This window comes from Silurus aristotelis (genome assembly GCF_946808225.1).
Source record: "Silurus aristotelis genome assembly, chromosome: 28".
Lineage (NCBI taxonomy): Eukaryota > Metazoa > Chordata > Actinopteri > Siluriformes > Siluridae > Silurus > Silurus aristotelis.
The window spans coordinates 8,856,254-8,876,881 of record NC_139601.1 but is presented as its reverse complement, the minus strand read 5'-3'; the positions used below and the strand labels follow the sequence as shown (position 1 = coordinate 8,876,881).

Here is a 20,628-nt window from a genome sequence, read left to right as displayed (position 1 = left end):
TTTTTCCCCCTGAACCGAACCGAAATATTCGTGAACATCCCCATGCACACATTTCACCTTCACCCGGCGTGCCGTATTCAAAGCCTCGCATCTCACCAGGTTTTGATGGATGGCGGTCTGCTCGCAGCCCGAATCCACCAACGCCTGGTGTGTACCCCCTTGGATACTCACCGGTATGCGGTGTGTTCCCGCTTGATCGGGGGCAGCCTGTGGCGCCTCGGGAATCTGGACCATTACCCCCAACTCCATGACGGGACACTGATCCAGGAAATGTCCCGGCTCCCCGCAGCGCCAACAGACTGGCCCAGGCTTCCACTCCGCCCCCGCGCGGGTCGTCTCAGCCCCCTGTGGATTTAGAGGCAAAGAGTTATTAGAGCGAACAGAAGAAGGAGAAGCAGAGAAGGAAGAGGGAGGAGCTCGCGCCCGAGGCACTGGCTTCGGGGAAATTAGCCCCCGTTTCCGGGGTAAGGGAATGGGAGGAGCGGAGAAAGAACCAGGTGTTCGGGAAGGAGGAGAGTCGAAAGGAGATCCGAGGAATCCATCCACCCCGGCATACGCCGCCAGGTGGTCCTCTGCCAGCTGTACCGCCTTCTCCACAGTTTCCGTTCGCTGGAACTGCACCCAGTCCGCCGTCCGCGGCGGAAGACGGGCGATGAACTGCTCCAACACCACGCATTCCACCACCTCGCCCGTGCTCCAGCACTCGTCACGCAGCCATCTCCGGCATGCATCGCGAAGCTGGTGGGCAAAGGCGAACGGCCGTCTGACCTCGCGCAGAGTCAATGCACGAAACCGCTGTCGGTGCTGCTCTGGCGTCCGCCCGACTCGCTGGAGGATAGCTCGCTTCAGCTCTTCGTACTCCAGCATCTGATCAGCCGGCAGCTGCTGGGCCGCGAGCTGGGCCTCCCCGGAAAGCAGCGGCAACAGGCGGAGAGCTCGTTCCATCCCGGTCCATTCTCCGGCGGCCGCCACCCGCTCAAACAGCTCCAAAAAGGCCTCCGCATCGTCCTGCGGGCCCATCTTTGTCAGCGGGATGACCGACGGGGAGCGAGGGGGGGGGGGGTTTCCGGTGCCTCTTTCGAGCACAGGCGGAAGACCGAGCTGCGTTCCGCAGCGCCCTGAGCTCGAAAGACCTCAAACCGCTGTTCCTGCTCGGCCCGTACCTGAAGGAGGGCCTGGTGCTGCGTCTGCTGGAGCTCAGCGATCGCTTTCACGAGCTCGGCCAGTGGAGAAGGCTCCGTCATTTTCCTGACCTGGGTCCCTTTTCCCGTTTATCTGAAGGTGGTTCCCGGGTTTTTGGCACCACTGTGGGAGAGCTTGTCGGTGGGAAAGGAGGAACACCACAACAGGTCAGGGGTAAAGGCTATTTAGCCGTCTTTATTTTCTTTTATACAAAGTTTGTTTTTCTGTACTGTGCTCACGCCGCCCAAAATGGGCTCAGGAATACTTCTATGATCCAGAAGCGCAGGCGTTTTTTCTGGGCCAAGGCTCATTTAAAATGGACTGTGGCAAAGTTGAAAACTGTTCTGTGGTCAGAAGAATCAAAATTTTAAATTCTTTTTGGAACACTTGGACGCCATGTCATCCAGACTAAAGAGGATTAGGACAACCCAAGTTGTTATCAGTGGTCAGTTTAGAAGCCAGTATCTCTGATCTTATGGGGTGCATGTGGCATGGGCAGCTTACACATCTGGAAAGGCACCAGCAATGCTGAAAGGTATATCCAAGTTCTAGAACATATGCTCCCATCCAGATGTCGTCTCTTTCAGGGAAGACCTTGCATTTTAAAACATGACAATGCCAGACCACATACTGCATCAATTACAACATCATGGCTGTGTAGAAGAAGGATCCGGCTACTGAAATGGCCAGCCTGCAGTCCAGATCTTTCACCCGTAGAAAACATTTGGTGCATCATAAAGAGGAAAATGCGACAAAGACCTAAGAGAGTTGAGCAACTAGAAGCCTGTATTAGACAAGAATAGGACAGCATTCCTATTCCTAAACATGAGCAACGTGTCTCCTCAGTCCCCAGATGTTTGCAGACTGTTATAAAAAGAAGAGAGGATGCCACCCAGTGGTAAACACGGCCTTGTCCCAATTATTTTGAGATGTGATGATGCCATGAAATTTTAAATAAACTTATTTTTCCCTTAAAATGAGACATTTTCTCAGTTTAAACATTTGATATGTCAGCTACAGTATGTTGTATTCTGAATAAAATATTGAAACTTGAAACTTCCACATCATTGCATTCTGTTTTTATTCACAATTTGTAGTGTCCCAACTTTTTTGTAATGGGGTTTGTAATAATTTCAGTATTTTAACACTGTCACTTTGTAGTTTTAACTGCATTCTACTGCTTTCTGAAATACTGATTTTTTTCTATTTAATAAAAAAAAAGCTGTATATATAAAACCCAAAATATATATTATTTTAATGCATACTTTTTGTAAGATTTACTGTTTTGTTTGGTTGAGTACTTCACAAAACATTACTGTTAATTTAACACAGTTTAAATGTTTTTCACTTTACAAAAAAATCGATGTTGTGGTTTTACACAAATTCACAGTTAATTTCACAGACATTTTTTACAGTGCAGACTCAGAAATTAATTCTTGACAGCACGTAGAAGGCTTTGCGAAATATTTGCTGATGTATCGATTATGATGAATTATGAATTTCTAAACCCAATTACATTCACTTGTTGCAGTTTTCAACAGTTTTTATAAAATTATGATTTTCATTCTTTCTTTCGGCTTCTCCCGTTAGGGGGCGCCACAGCGGATCCTCCGCACGTTTGATTTGGCTTATGTTTTACGCTGGATGCCCTTCCTAACGCAACCCTCCCCAATTTATCCGGGCTTGGGACCGGCACTGAGAGTGGCTGGGGATGGTTCCCTGACCGGGGATCGAACCAGGGTCGCAACAGTGAGAGCGCTGCATCTTAACCACTAGACCACCAGGGGACCCTTTTTATAAAATTATGATAATGAATATAAAAATAATTTTTTTTTAAATAACTATAAATTTTATGTTAAAAAATATCATATTTTGGTCAGAAAATGTTTTGTTATATGTTAGCTCACTTCAAACATGTAAAATTCTTCTGGGAAAGTGCATGCTGTTTGTGCAAATACGCTTGGTTCGAAAAACCGCTTTCTCTTCGTCCTAGAAGCCTGAGACTTGGGGAAACGCAATATCACAGGCTAAGAAACTCATTCTTGACAGCACGTAGAAGGCTTTGCGAAATATGTGCTGATGAATCGATTTTGATGAATTATGAGTTTCTTAACCTATTTACATTCACTTGTTGCAGTTTTCAACAGTTTTTTTTTATTATGATAATGAATATTAAAATTATATTTTTTTAAAATTCTCATTTTTAAGTAAAAAATATCATATTTTGGTCAGAAAATGTTTTGTTATATGTTAGCTCACTTTAAACATGTAAAATTGTCATGTGAAAGTGCATGCTGTTTGTGTAAATACGCTTGGTTCGAAAAACCTCTTTCTCTTCGTCCTAGAAGCCTGAGACTTGGGGAAACGCAATATCACAGGCTAAGAAACTCATTCTTGACAGCACGTAGAAGGCTTTGCGAAATGTGTGCTTATGTTTCGATTATGATAAATTATGAATTTCTAACCCAATAACATTCATTTTTTGCAGTTTTCAACAGATTTTATGAAATTATGATTATGAATATGAAAATTAATATTTTTGAAATTACTATAATTTTAATGTAAAAAATATCATATTTTGGCCAGATTTTTTTGTTAAATCATATCTCATTATAAACATGTACAATTCTCATGAGAAAGTGCATGTTGTTTGTGCAAATACGCTTGGTTCGAAAAAAGCATTCTCTTCGTCCTAGAAGCCTGAGACTTGTGGAAACGCAATTTCACAGGCTAAGAAACTCATTCTTGACAGCACGTAGAAGGCTTTGCGAAATGTGTGCTGATGTTTCGATTATGATGAATTATGAATTTCTAACCCATTTACATTCACTTGTTGCAGTTTTCAACAGGTTTTTTTTTAAATAAAATTATGATTATGAATATAAAAAAATAAAGATCTTTCACAATAACTTGTAAAACTTTGATTTGTCATAATCACGTTATTTAATAACCTTTTTAACAGTTTTTCATAAAATTATGATTATGAATATAAACATTTATATTTTACCAATTAATCTCATTTTTTTAAAAAAGTTATTTTTAATAACTAATTAATTATATATATATATATATATATATATATATATATATATATATATATATATATATATATATATATATATATATATATATATATATATATATATATATATATATATATATATATATATATATATTTATATAGACCATATAGGTCATGGTTTTTAATGTAAGTTTTTTGCTTGCATTTACTCTAATGCTTATAAATATGAAAATCTATATTTTCAGAATAACTATTTAAATTTATAATGAAATTTACATTTTTGACAAAAATATGATTTGTATGGTCATTTTTTCTTGTGTTTTGCAATTTTTCTTAATGGCAATTATTTAAAGATCTTCCGTGAACATATGCTTCTGAATATGAATATTCATATTTTTCTAATGACTAGCATCATTTCCTTAAAACTATTTAAAAAGTGCACAAAAAGGTGACATGACACAAAAATATGACTTTTTACATAACGAAATGATAATGTACTTGAAAATTCCTATTTGTACAATAAATCATATTTTTTATGATAAAGGTAAAAAAGAATTTATGAAATTATTAGTATGAACATGAAATGTGAAATTTGAATTAAAACAATCAATTGTGAAATATATATATATATATTTTTTTCATTCCATTAATAACTTTCTTTCGGTTTCGCCCGTTGGGGGTCGTCACAGCGGATCCTCCGCACGTTTTGATCTGGCACATGTTTTACGCTGGATGCTAGCCATGTGTGTATCGATACTATCGATACTGGGGATGATATTGAAAAGTATCGATCCAAAAGTCAAAGTATCGATACTTTTCGATACTTCAGTTTTGAAAAGCGCTCCGTTTTTACTCCCGGGAGTAAAAACGGAGCGCTTTTCGAAACTGAAGTATCGAAAAGTAGGGAAACGAAACTGCAGCAGCCAGCTGCAGAAAGAGTGAGGGCGAGGTTGCTCGCCAGTCGCGACTAGCGAGTGCGTGGTATCATGGAGCCAGCAGACAAAAAACAGAGCGCTGTGTGGAGGTATTTTACTGCTGTAGATGAGACCATAGCGAATTGCGACGTGTGTAAAAAGTGTATTCGCTACTGTGGTAACACCACAAATTTACATAAGCACATGAACCAACATGACAAAGAGCGTAGCGAACTACAAAAAGAACGAGAGTAGGCCAAAGTTTCAGCCCCGCCGGCAGCAAGACAGAAGACACTGGCAGAGTCCTTTCAAGAGAGATATTATCCAGGTAGATAAATGTATATGTTAATGTATATATTTAATACATGTATATGTTTAATATGTATAACCTTAGATGTAAAACCGCGGTTTACATCTAAAAGGGATTGTTTTGCTTTACGAATATAGTGTCATTTGTACTAACGAACAACTAAAAATTTATAATACATTTGTTATAATATTTATTAATTTTTGTAAAAAAATTTTTTTAATGAAAACTAAGATTAACAAAGTGTGTGTGTGTGTGTGTGTGTGTTTAATTTAACCATGAGAGAGGGAGACTATAGGATTGCTTTTTTAAGCTACAAGTGATAGACTATAAACTAAAACTAATAATTTTGTTATTTCACCTAGGTGATTCCCCACGAGCGACCAATATTACAAGAAGCCTTGCTAAAATGATTGCAAATCTCCCCTGCAGAAGCAGCAGCTTGCCCTCCTGCAGCAAAATGTGGGATATGGGCTCTCAAGTTGACTCTCAAGTCCTTGCATCTTAGCAGCATCGTTCTACTAGCACTGATGCCATAATTGAAATGTGCCGTTACTCAGAGGAGAAGCCAATTCCACGAGACCAAGATCCACTACTTTGGTGGAAAATTTTTAATTCATTCATTTTCTCCAGCTTATCCGTAATTCGGGCTAAGCAGGCCCCCGCCTCCGACTGCTGCCCAATCCTCATAGCACCGTCCCTTACGGTCCCTCCTGCAGGTGGTGAGCCCACGGAAAGGCGGCCCCACGTCACTCTGGCGTCATGGACCTTGATATTTCCCTCGTAAGGGACCCCCGGAGCATAGAGGGTTAAGGGCCTTGCTCAAGGGCCCAAGAGTGGCAGCTTGGCGATACCGGGGCTTGAACCCCAGACCTTCCGATCGGCAACCCAGCGCCTTAAACGCTGGAGCCACCACTTCCCCAGGTGGAAAATTAATAAGGCAGCATTTCACCTCTCTGAGTAAGATTGCCAAGAAACACCTGGGAGTCATTGCCTTCTCTGTGCCTGCAGAAAGAATTTTTTCCGGCCAGACAGTTAATAAGCCACAAAAGACATTTATTGAAAGGGAAACATGTAAATATGTTATTGTTTCTCAACAAAAATCTGTAGCTTAGTAGTTCTCAACTTTTGTTTAGGTATTAGATATGGTGTGTACTTTGTTCATAAGATAAGGCAGTATTCTAAATAGGAAATTATTTAATTTGTTATTAAAACAGCTGCTTTATTTTCTAGTAATAATTTTGTGCACTTTATTTTTTGTTAACGTGAATAAGTACAGTTAAAGAGAGAAATAATTGTTACTATATTGTTGTTTAATGTATATTTAATAGTATTGTTCAGTTTTTCTGTTAATTTTATTACTGTTATTGTAATTTCCTTGCTGTTGTGATGTTTGCATAGTTAATTACAATAATATACTTTTTTCATTTGAAAATGTCTTGTTTTTTGTTAACTTCACACATGACCAATTACAGAGCAAATCACATCACAAAACACAGATGTATTCAGATTAACAAAATTATGCAATCACTTTATAGTGATACAGTGATATTTGCTACGCAAGAAAGTAAAGGTAATTTAGATTGTGCGCTAAAAATAAAAAAAAAGTATCGATATCGGCCTGTATTTACTTGGTATCGGATCGATACTAAATTTTGCAGTATCGCCCATGACTACTGGATGCCCTTCCTAACTCAACCCTCCCCAATTTATCCGGGCACCGAGAATGGCTGGGGATGGTTCCCTAACCGGGGATCGAACCCGGGTCGCAGCGGTATGAGCGCTGCATCTTAAACACTAGATCACTTTATTGTGTTGTGGTAATTTATGGTACTTTTCCATGAATTATGTTTCTGAATATAAAATTTAATATTTTAATAAAAAACAATAAATATTTTATAAAAGTTTCATTTTTTTTCAAACTATTGATTGACATCACGTTTTGCATTGAATTTTTGCACTTTTTAATGGGTTTTAGTTAATATTGCTTATGAATCTGAAAAGTCATGATTTCACATTAGCTTGTAAAAACTTGATTTGTTATATAACGTTTTTTAATTGAATTTTATGCACTTTTATACAGTTTTTCATGGTTATTCCTTTCAATATGAAAATTTATATTTTACCAATTAATTTCATATTTATATGAGAAAAGTCATATAAAAGTCAAAACATGGTATATCATGAAATCTTTTTCATTCACATTACACTTTTAAAGATTTATTTGTGAAATTATGAATGTGAATATGAACGTTCATATTTTCACAATAACTTTGTAATTTTGTCATTTCACGTTTTTTATAAAATTTTTGCATTTTTTAACAGTTTTTCATGGATTTATTCTGATGAACATTTTTTTAATATTATTTTTTAATAATATACATTTATTAATATTTTAGCAATTAATTAAATTTTTTTCACTTACATTTTGCACTTTTTTTTACTGTTTTCCTTTAAATTATGTTTATGAATATGAAAATTTATATTTTCGTTTTAACTATCACATTTTTGATAAATGTAAATAAAAAATGTCACCTTTTTTGTCAAAACATTATTTGCATGGTCATTTTTTCTTTGGTGATCATTTACATGATCATATGATTTATATTTTCACAATTACTCATAGTATTATGGTAAAGGTTAACATGTTTTTATGAAATTATGATTTCTTAATGTGAAATGATATATTTATTTAAAAAAAAAGTCATTTTCAAACCATTGTCATATCAAGTTTTGCGTAGAATTTTTTAAATTTTAATGGTTTTTAGTTAAATGATGCTAATGAATATGAAATGTTATATTTTTCACAAATGTGTTTTTAAAAACTTGATTTGTCATATCACATTTCTTTATTAAATTATTTCACTTTTTTTAACAGTTTTTCATTAAATTATTCCTTTGTATATAAAAATTCATATTTTACCAATTAATTTTAAATTCATAATAAAAAAACAATTTTTAGTAAACATTTTTCACAGTAAATTTTAATAACTTGATTTGTCATGTCATGTTTTATAATTGAATTATTTCCCTTTTTTTTTTTTTTTTTTTTTACAGTGTTTCATTAAATTTTTCCTTTGGATATACAAATTCCTATTTTACCAATTTATTTCATATTCATATGAAAAAAATCTTATTTTTGGCAAACATAGTTATCATGAAACCTTTTTCGTTAACTTATTGCACTTTTTTCAATGGTTTTCCATGAAAATATGCTTCTGTAAATGAAAATTTATATTTTAGTAATTAATTGCATATTTATGTGAAAGGTCATAATTGTGTCAAACCATGGTTTGCCATGTGAAAGTGTTTTGTTTACTTATTGCACTTTTTATTGGATTTTAATGAAATCATGCTATAAAAATTCATATTTTCACAATAACTCATATTTTTATGAAAAAGTTAGTTTTGTATTAAATTATGGTTATGAATATGAAATGTAATATTTTAATTAATTTCAAACCTTTGTTTGTCATAACAGTTTTCACGATGAACATTTGCACTTTTGTTAGAAATTTTATAATGCCCAAACTTCTTGGAGAGGTTTTCCATACGAACTAGGAAGCTCGTGGTGCCTTTTCTAATATCAGGGAAAAATCACACAGCACACAGAATGGAGCAATGTTCTTCTTTGGTTTATTGCATGCAACAGACAAGTATATATATATATATATATATATATATATATATATATATATATATATATATATATATATATATATATATATATATATATATATATATACATTGGAAAGAAAGCCTGACCTAAAGCTGTTTCCTGTTTGGAGCCGGATATTTGTGAGCCCAGATAAAGACTTCCTGTATACCTTACGTACTTACATCGTGAATATTCTATAGACACTGAACAGACAAAAGAATGTGTGTGAACCAGTGTGGGAAATGTGTGAGTGTTAAGTTTGTAATCTTGCGTACAAGTGTAAATTTATTAATTGCTAGAGACTCAAAGCATTTTTGTACGTCGCTCTGGATAAAGGGGTCTGCTAAATGCTGCAAGTGTAAATGTAAATGTAAATGAGAACCATCTTAACACTAACAATGGCCACTTTAAATCGTTAATGATTCAGCATCACACACCAAAAAAGAGGATGTTCTTTTCTGGGAACAGGATCGGTGATATAAACTGCAAATGAAAAGATAAAGACAAAACAAAAACATTTCATTCCGTCCCTACATGCATATAATCCTTAATCATTACCACTCCAATCGAGGCCTTTATGGTCTAATCTTACCATCGTCATCAAACATGGCAACATACAAAGTACAATTCCAACAATCAATACAAGAATCAATCCTAAAACAAAGTAGTGTCTAACACTTGTGACTAAATTCTTAATCTTCTCAAAAAACTTTGTCAGCATTGTTACACTCAAAAAAATGATTTTTTAGTTCTGTTCACTTTACATAAACAATTCATGTTGAATTAATGTCATTGCAGCTATTTCTCTTCTTAACACGATTGCATTATGTTAAACTGATTTGAAATTGTTACTCTTTGGCTTAACTTGAAGTTTTCATTTTAAAAGTACATGTTTCTGTCAAGTAGCTCAGTCAAACTGTTATATATAAATAATTAACATTTATTGCTGTAAAGTGCAACGCTTTATGAAAAATGTAATAAATTGAAGAAAAAAATGACTAATGTTTACTTTCTAGATTTAAAAAAAGAATGCACGTAAAATATACAAATTCACACGGACTGTAGCTTCTAATTTAAATTACTTATATTTTGAAAGAAGAAACTAGACGCACGTTTATAATTGGATGCTGTCTTCTGACTTTACACGCCTAATCAATCGGACTGATCCAAATAATGTTTTAAAAGTCAATCACACTGAAAATCATCATCATCTCGAAAATAAACAACACTCTTAAAGGAAGCGGAAATTTGCCGTGACGCAATATCCTGGTGGCAACATTCACAAAATGCGTTAGAACGTGTCCGAAAGAGATCGCGCACCATGCACTAATAAACCTCAAACGAACAGGTACGTGTCCATCCATTTTCATCAGTCTTAGTAGCATTATTAGCCCACTGTTTTATTATGTCGGTTGAGACTAATGTGTTTATGACAGAATGCACAATTTTAATTCAACTGAAGTAAATGGCAAACTAACAGGTAACGTTAACGTTAAGTGAACTGTTCACTTGTCCATCCATTTGTCCATAGACAATGCACTATCTATTTGTACATAAAATGCAGTAGTGTACGTTGTATTCATGATAATACATTATTTAACCATATGATTTACACATATTACTCAGCAGTTTAGTGGAACAGCAACTGGAATTTTTTGGATACTTAAGTTGTGACATTTTTCTCTGTTTTAGGTTTGTGCTGAATTCGCTTGCATAACAATTGTAGCCTTAATTTCAAAATTCTTCTCAAAGCTGGAGGAACACACTTCAAATCTTTTGAGGATCTTCGCCAAGAGAGGTGAAGCTCAGGGGCAACGGATAAGGAAACTTCTCCTGCCACTTACACAGGTATGATAGCCATGAAAATTGTTTTAATAGATGTATCAATCAGTTGTTTCTCACTTATGAATTGTGTTAACATAATAATGTAGTAGTTTATAGGTACGTGTTGCTAATTTTCTTTATTTTCCTCAATGTGTCTGCATTAGGAGAGAGGAGAGAGTGTGTCCTCAAAGCCCTGTTTGTCTACCTAAATGAGGATCCTGACAATCTAATCAAGGAGTACATGGTATAATTGCCTCAATATTGAGACAGAGACTTTGTGTATAACAATGTATTTTATGTTACAATGTACTTTGTTCTGTTTATAGAATGCAGATTTTTCCAATGTTAAAGCTGCACTCAAAGAAATGGTGATCAGCGTTTTTGTCATCAGATGTGAAGGTCGTGAAGTTGATGATGAACCTGCAGATGTTGGACTAATTCTTGAAGGGGTTATAGCACTAGAAGATTTTGGTAATGTAGCTAATGGTGTTGCTTGACTAATTGGCCTAATACTGTATATGCTTAAACCTAAGTTATCCTAAGGAGCTTTGATATACCTTTGAACTCCTGCAAAAGTGTTCCTGAAGCTTGATGACACAAACTCTCAACCAAAGTTCAAGCACTCAAGAACAGGCTTTTTACACCACATTAAAGGACTGATGAACAGACTGATCTTTACCTTGAAACTATAACAATAACTAATTGTTATTGTCAAATGGCCAAAAACTTTGCTGGAAGAAAATTTGAGAGCTTAATTTTATTGTTCACAGAAATACTCTTAATTATTAATTTTTTTTTTTGTGAAATGTGTGTAGCAATCTCATAGAAAAATATTAAAAGCAAACACTATGCTAGTTATTAATGGGTTACCCTGCATTTGTTGTACATGTAGGAATGTGAACATGTTTGTTTCATGTTATGTTAATGCTACACTGCTTTGAATGTATTGAGTTTTTGTTCCTAATTTAAAAAAATATATTTTTTAAACATTGTTTTTCCTAAAAGCACATGCAGTCATGTGCACGTGGTCATTGACAAATAGGAAGCAGCAAGTTCACTAGTTGTTGTGTAAAAGAAAGTTTCTGTACACATTTGTGTTATGTCAGAAAACTGTAGCTTACAAATGCATTAGTTTAAGTGTTTTGTAAAAACAAAAATTGTTAAAGTATGGCACCTGCTGTAAACTGTTCCCTAGTAAAGGATTTATTATATATTTGCTGCCTCTGTAGTCATCTTTTAAAGGTCATTGAAGCAAGGAAAGGAAAAACAGGGCTGATAACATTTAGCAGTACTAACTTGACTAAATTGGATCCGAAGTGATGTTACCATATAGGCTTAACATCAATGATTAAATTTAAGATATCATGATTAATTGACGTTCAACAAAAACTATTAATTCAAGGTAAATAGAAATATTTAAATCATGTTTAATCAACATCATCTGTTTATGTTAAATGCACACCAATGTGTTGAGCTTGTGTAACATCATCCAGTTTTGTTAAGATAATGTGGTGTAATCGCGTTTGGAACCACTGTCCACGATTTAATCATTTTCAACCAAAGTGCTATTTTTTTGAGTGTACTCAGTGCTTGTTCAACATGTCTATTAGCAGTATTATCAGGTATACTGTCAGAACTCAGACCCTGTGCCTGAGCTGACACATCAATTAAGTGGCTCTACATTCGAATCAGTTTCAAGCAATTACTATATAGACTAGAAGTCTAAAATCTTGATCAATCTGCCAAAGATAATACAAGTCAGTACCACAGTAGGAACTAAGTTTGTTTACTGAACAAGTCTGTGTTACGGCAGAACAATAAAACTTGATTTTATCTTTATAATTCTCACATACCAAGCAAGCCTGGTATGTCCTGGAATCGTGGGAATATTGATAGAATATCAGTTGACTCTTTAGGGTCGTGAAGCAGCTTCTGGCGATAGGCCAGTGTTAATCTTATCTTTTCCTTTACCACTGCCTCGTCAGCTGTATACTTCATCAGGGCAATTGCTTCCTGACCCTTAAGTTCACCTATTAATTTTATATTTATAAGAGAAAAGTAATTTTTATGTCAAAACATGGTATATATACAACTTTACCCATTAGACATGCTTGTTTCATACCGACTTGTGATGGGTAAACTGTATGAAAATCACTTGTTGCTCTAACATTTCTAACCTGATCTACCCTTAGACAGTTGTGCCTTTTAAATTCTTTGCAATATTTTCACACCACTGCTAATTTTTCAGTTGATATTATGCATGATATATTAGAGGGCAACATTGCAGTTCCCCGTTCGCTTGGGCCAGGAGGTCTGTGCGCAAGGGGAGGGGCCAAGGCTCTGCATATAAAAGAGGAATTATCTCCGCAAGCCAAGGTGCCTTGGGCGACCTGGGAGCTATAAGGATCAGAGACAAACCCTGCACCGCGACCCTGGCCAAGGTCGGGGTTATCAGGCAGAGAGGAGGGAAAGCGTAGAGCAGCGCGCTGGGCCACGGGTGAGCCAGCGCGTCTACGCCGAGGGGCGCGTCCTCGTCCCGAAGCGAGAAGAACATAGGACAGTGGGCGTTTTCGCGCGAGGCGAAAGAGATCGACGGTAGCCTCACTATCTGAGGGTGGAGCCGCCATTCTCCGTATAGTGGGTTTCCTCTCGACAGAAGGTCTGCGCCCCTGTTCAAAATGCCCGGGACGTGAGTCGCCCGTAACGACAGGAAATGCCGTGCGCTCCATACCAGCAACCTGTGAGCTAGAGCATGAAGCTTGGAGGAGCGCATGCCGCCTTGATGGTTGATATGTGCCACAGCTGTCGTATGTCGCAGCGCACCAGCACATGATGTCCCTGCAGGCGAGGCAAAAAATGCTTTAGAGCTTTCAACACAGTGAGGAGCTCCAAATAATTTATATGGGCTGAATGAAGTGAGTTCGGCCATACACCGTTCACTGATCTGCCCTCCTGTGTGGCTCCCCACCCTGTGAAGGAGGCATCTGTCGTTACCACTTTCCACAGCATGATCGCCCCGAGAGGGGTCCCATGCGCGTAAAACCCCGCAGCTCTCCAGCGAGTCACCGTGACATAGCGGCAAAGATCGCGCAACGGGCTGAGATGCAGGGACAAAACCCAATTCATAAAAGCCCTCATTCTCAGAAGACCTAGAGGCAACGCATGGACAGCCGAAGCCATAAGACTCTGTAATCTGAGGCATGTGCGATACTGTATGCGCGCTCCTTCCCTGAACCGCGCGAGACAGTTCATGAATGAAGAGATGCGCTTCTGTGACAGGCGCATGCGCATCGTAACGGAATTTGGCTCCAGCCCCAAGAATATGACCTCCTGAGCGGGAGTTAAGTTGCTTTTGTTCACATTGACTCTGAAACCGAGCGCAGCGATGTGAGAGAGCACACGGGCAGTGTTTTGAATCACTTTCTCTCTCGAATCGGCTATAATAAGCCAATCGTCTATGTATGTGAGGATTCTGATACCCGCTGATCTCAAAGGCGCAAGTCCCGCCTCCACACCAAGACAGAACGTCCTCGGACTCAGAGCGAACCCGAACGGAAGGACCATGAATTCGTAACACACGCCTTGGTAGGCGAAACGAAGGAATTTCATGTGCGGAGGATAGATGCTTATGTGCAAAAAAAAGCATCGCTCAGATCGATCGAGCAAAACCAATCGTTCTGCTTTATTGAACGTATGAGCGGGCCGTGTGATAACATTCTGAAATTGTATTTCCTTAAATGTTTGTTCAACACTCTGAGATCCAGAATAGGACGGAGAGAACCGTCTTTTTTCGGGACCAGGAAATAGCGAGAGTAAAAACCCTGATCGCTTAGATGCGGGGATACAACTCGAATCGCTCTCTTCTCGAGAAGAGATGAGATTTCGTCTTTCAGAATGTGAGCGGAGCTCTCGTCCGTATGGGACCATACCACTCCGTTGAACCGCGGGTGTGTTTTGTCAAACTGAAGTCTGTAACCCCTCGTGACTGTGTGAATCACCCAATCGGGGGCTGAGACAGATAGCCAGCCTGTCACGTGACTCCCGAGCGTCCCCACACAGCCCGGCGAAATGCCGAGAGCCGATCCAGCCGGATCGCTCATTAATGGTGCAAACTAGAGATGACATGCGGGGATCTGGGAAAAAATTCTCTCCCAGAGACGAATTCATTGGATTCGTCAGATTTATTGATATTTTTTGTATTTTTTGTGTTTTTTTGTGAAAAACTGGGGCCGTAGCCTTTATTAAATTTGTGAGAGGAGAGTGAAGGGGAGTGTTTGGTGACACTGCTTCTGCACTTAATCTCACATCTTTCCCCACTGGAACAGGGAAACGCACTCTGGACGACACGGGGAACAGTGAAGCCTGTGCGGAATAGAGAGTGACCCTCGCCGGCGAGGGGGGGCTGACCTCGCTGAAGGAGAACCTCCGTCTTTTGGACGGGCGAACTTGGAGGGAAGAACAAGTGTCCGGAGGGCTGGTCGCCCATGAACGCGGAACGAAAACCCCCTGTGGCCGAGCATCAGGTCGGCCACCTTCGTTTAGGACCCGAAGGGGCGGGGTTGGGGGGTTCCCTCGCCGCGGCTTACCCCAGGGCTTAGCAGGCGGGGGAGGTGGCCCGCTCTGCTGAGCCGGTGGTTTCCCGCAGGGCCTGTAATTTCTGCCAGTGTAGTGGGGATGGCGTCCCGCAGCAGAAGTGTTAGATGGCCGCACAAATAGTGTCTGATGCTGCGCCTGCTTCCTAGGAAGACACAATTTGAACGCCTCGTCCTCCTTCTTTTTATCATCGCATCGTTGTTGCATCAGGGCCACAGCCGGGCCAAAAAGAGCTTGGCCGGGTTCAATCGGCGCTCCTGCAATGCAACGGTTCTCACTATCAGGGAGAACGGAAAGATTGAGCCACAGTGCACGTTCTCCGACCACCGATAAAGCCATAGAACGCCCGCTCGCTTGGACAGCCTGACGGGCATTACGGAGAACAAGGTCATTGACTGAGACGACCTCCTTCCAGAGATCGGGCGATGGTGACCCTTTCTACAGTTGTTGACCCAAATCGATCAGGAGTTCGGCCTGATACGCGGCCAACAGCGAGGAGACATTAAGAGCTCGTATAGCGAGAGCTGAGGCTTTGTACGATGCCTGATGAAGCGATGCGGAGAAGCGCTCCATTTTACCCGGGAGGACGGGCTTGGGTGGGGCGAGCAGCCTGCCCTAAGATGGGTTGAGGTGTCTGGCGATGGAAGGCTCAATAACCGGGGGATCGCCCATGCCGAGACTCCCCATATCTTTAACTTCCAGCCCAGCAAGACCGTGTTTCAGGTCGAGCGGATCTCCCCAGCAATTTCTCATGTGTTTAGCACATGCAGGGAGGACGGGAAGCAGCTACTTTTCCCGGAAGGAGGTCCCAGAAGCTTGCCATCATATACGTCTCTCTCATGATCCAAAGCATTCAGGAGAGCATTCATATTTCGCAAAGCCTTCTTAGCCTGTGAAAATGCCTTTCCGCAATTCTCAGGCTTCTAGGACGAAAAGAAAGCGGTTTTTCCAACCAATCGTATTTGCTCAAACAGCATGCACTTTTCCATGAGAATTTTACATGTTTATAATGAGATATGATTTAACAAAAAAAATCTCTGGCCAAAATATGATATTTTTTACATAAAAATTAGTTATTTCAAAAATATGAATTTTTATATTAATTATCATCATTTTATAAAAACTGTTGAAAACTGCAAAAAAGTGAATGTAAATGGGTTAGAATTTCATAATAAATCAAAATGTATTACATCAGCACATATTTCGTAAAGCCTTCTATGTGCTGTCAAGAATGAGTTTCTTAGCCTGTGAAAAGGCGATTCCGCAAGTCTCAGGCTTCTAGAACGAAGAGAAAGCGGTTATTCTAACCAAGCGTATTTGCACAAACAGCATGCACTGGCCCATGATATTTTTACATGTTTATAATGAGATATCATATAACAAAACATTTTCTGACCAAAATATGATATTTTTTATATAAAACTGAAAAAAAATGAATTTTTATATTCATTATCATAATTTTATAAAAACTGTTGAAAACTGCAAAAAAGTAAATGTAAATGGGTTAGAAATTCATAATTCATCAAAATCGAAGCAACAGCATGCACTTGCCCATGATAATTTGACATGTTTATAATACGATTTGATATAACAAAACATTTTCTGACCAAAATATATTGTTCACATAATTTTTTTTTTCAAAAATATGATTTTTCATATTCATAATCATAATTTCATAAAAACTGCAAAAATGTGAATGTAAATGGGTTAGAAATTCATATTTCATCAAAATCGAAACAACAGCACATATTTGGCTAGAACTTCTTGTCGAGAAAAATATTTTAATCAACCTTATCCAGCGTGTGTTATAATCAAACTAATATTAATCCAACAAAATTAACCTAATAATCAATGTAGAACTTATTAGATACAATAGAAGTAGTTTGATAAAACCTATTTTGCCTATATGTTAGTCAAGCCTCTATTTACACCAAGTATAAGTAAAATAGTAATAATAGGGCATTTATGTGTGTGAGTAGAATAGAGTTTGACTGATGTTATAAGTGTCTTGAATAGACAAAGAACAAAGACAGCATTGAGGGAGTTTAAGCATGTTTATTGGGATAAAAAAGCTTGTGGGCTTCTGCAGCTGCAGAAGACATGGAGTATTTTGGCTCAGGATCTGGCGAGAGCATAGGAGCAGGCTAACCTGGCAAAGTGATTGGAGAAGTAGGAGAATAATCAGTGGGAGACCAGCATGAGGGATAGGGAGAAAACTGTGGTATTTTTTTATGGAAGCAGGTGCCATCACCGAAGTCGTCATCATAAGTTTGGGTCTGTTGATTAAGTGTAGCAGAGAGGTCAGGTGAGGTCTGTGTGCCCATGTCACGCGTAAAGGTGCTCCGCACGATGCGAGGAGGCCGACAGGGATTCTGTGGAACAGTTGGGCTAGAGAGCAATCTCAGTAGCAAGTGAGGAGAGCTGGAATTGGCGATATTGTTTGCGAAGACCACTCTTAGGAGATGTTCCAGAACGTCTGCGTGAAGGAGCTGAGCAAAAAGAGACCAACAGAGATGTTAAACAGGGTAAAATCACGGTGACAAAAGCATAAACTGCTAGGTGCATGCAAGGGTAACGCACATTCAAGAGAAGATTCTACACACTATGTAACAATCAGTTCAGAATGCACAAACCTGGGCACTTGCAATTATCAAATTAGAGTAATATAGTCAAGCACATGTAAACAGGCAATCTAATACACTGATATAGCTAAAACAAGATTCAGAGAAAAAGGTAAGCAGACACCTGTTATACTCAAAGTCTGTGATTAGTAACTGTATGCCCATGAGGTTGCCGGCCCCGGGGAGAGTATAGACTGCTGGCCTAGGGTCAAAGAACTATTGGGTGGAAAATTTGTGTTGGCTGAGTATAAGCAAAGGTGAAGACATAAGTTGTGAGGTGGAGAGTCACTGCGTATAGAGACGCAGGGTGAGACCCACGTGAAACTACGGCTTATTATTTGTACCGTAGTCTGTCGGACTTTCCATATGGTCTAATTAGGTTGCAGACTATGCAGACCAAAATCGTGTAACCCTAAAGGTGAAGCCTTGGTGATTCGGGGTCAAGTCCCGATGTGAGAAGATAACACTTCTCATATGGTCTAAAAACAGGAAAGATACCATATGTCTTTACTAGGGGATCCAGATTCGTAACCTGCTGTGGAAAGGGTACATTTGAAAGGTCGTGAGTTGTCAGTATAAGAGTAAAAGGCTCGGAGAGTCACCGTAACGAGTACGGGGTGGGACCCGAGGATAATGAGAATATTGAGATGAAGTGATGGCCATATGTACATGTACGGTGAAAAGAGAAACGTGGTAACTGCAGTTGTGTAAGTGTTATTGTCATATTGTTTGTGAAAAGCGTGGTTGTGAAAGCTGGGTTGAAAATTGTGTTCCTATGTATGCTGATGTTTTGCCTGTGAATGAATATGTATGCTTGTGTTTCTGCTATTGCTTGCTGTTTGGGATGATGCTGAGATTGTGATTATATTTATATTATTTGCATATCGGTATCATTAATAAAATAGCACTGTATACGCGCACGCACACGTTAGAAGTACAGGAGAGCTGCGCGTGGACGAGAGACAGAGCACAGAAGGAGGGGGGCGCGGGCACGCGCGTATAGACACGGAGCGCACGAAGGGGGGCGCGCATGCGCATAGGCGCACGGAGCATAGCACACACATAGTGACGTCGCTCGCTCGCTCGCTCACATACACACACACGCTCGTACACACACAGTGCGAATAAACAAATAAACAAATAAATAAATAAAATAGAGGGAATATAGCAAAATAATGTATGGATTTGAAAGACATAGAGATAGAAACGAACGGACTTAGAACTCATTTTTGGGACGAGAGAACATACAAAGATAGAAACAGTATAGAGAGCAGACAGACAAAGAAGCAGATACAAGATAAATTGTGCACTGTAAGAAGAGATACACCATATCTACTCAATAAAAATGAGGCAACAGATTACAAGCAATATTATTAATTACATTTCACAAGGTTTTGTATTGAGTAAATATTAATAAAATGAGACCCTTAATAGTTATCCATTTAATATGAGTAAATTTGAATAAAAAACAGTACAAAATGAATTATAATCTAAACAAAAATATTGAGTAGATTTGAAAATGATAAACTCCCTAATGTGTAAATAGTACTAATAAAAATTAATTTAATTCTACATATCATAATTGAGTAATCATCATCTACATTAATCTGCACATTGATTTGAATTTAATCAATGCAATTAATTAAATCTAAATATTCATTTCTTATGAATAATATAGCCCAAAAATTACAGAACTTAAATACGAATTTTATTAACAATTTTATTCACTTATGTGCTTTAGACACATTGTAGCACATCATTGTACACTGCAAACACAGTCTCATTTCAAGCCAGAAGTTGGATCTTGCATTTCAAACCAGACATTTTGTAAAAACAAAAATAAATGATATACAGAATGCTGATGTGTCCATAAACCTGATTCCATGCTTATTCACCTCACTTAGCCACTAAATTGGGTCAATAATGATATTAAAGAAAAATCCTCCAGAGGTGCATGTACCAAAACAAATGCAGACAAGTGTAATTTTTACGGAGTAAAAAACATTTCGTACTTTGAACTAGAAATCTCACTGACATTCATGGGATAAGAGTCCAAATCAGTGCTAACTTACAAACATAGCACTTTCAGATGTGCAATTCCCAAGCTCTGTAGAAGCTAAACATTGTGTAGCAAAACACGTACACTGCAACTACAGTCTCATTTTCAAGCCAGAAGTTTGTTAACACATTTCAAACCAGAACTTTGAAAAGGACAAAATGCTGATACGCCATAATGGCGTGCCAAAACATAAATAATAAAAGTGCAAATTGAACAGAGTAAAATACATTTGTACTTTGAACGTATAACAATTAAAATGTCACGACATTCGTAGGACAAAACAGTGCCAACTTACAAACATAGCACTTTCAAATGTGCAATTCTCAAGCTCTGTAAGAGATGAACATTGTGTAGCACAAAAGTCTGCACTGCAATACAGTCTCATTTCAAGCCTGAAGTTTGCTCTTGAGGGACTGGACTTTCTTTGAAATCTTTGAATCATCCAGTT

At 38.4% G+C, this 20,628-nt stretch overlaps 1 protein-coding gene and 2 long non-coding RNA genes across 3 annotated transcripts in view; 2 read left to right on the top strand and 1 right to left on the bottom strand.

Moving 5' to 3' along the window:
* Positions 1-2,588, bottom strand: part of LOC310722021 (uncharacterized protein) — a 243,487-nt gene extending 240,899 nt beyond the window's left edge. The window contains exon 1 of the mRNA XM_083534324.1: positions 1,448-2,588. The gene's annotated coding sequence lies outside the window, so the exon portion shown is untranslated. The remainder of the gene's footprint in view (positions 1-1,447) is intronic.
* LOC310722055 overlaps positions 1-20,628 on the top strand; it is a 321,874-nt gene that overhangs the window by 286,262 nt on the left and 14,984 nt on the right. The window lies entirely within an intron of this gene.
* On the top strand, positions 4,953-5,845 carry LOC310721865. Its single transcript, XR_014532219.1, has 3 exons — positions 4,953-5,049; positions 5,109-5,446; positions 5,791-5,845. It is a non-coding gene; the product is annotated as an uncharacterized lncRNA (long non-coding RNA).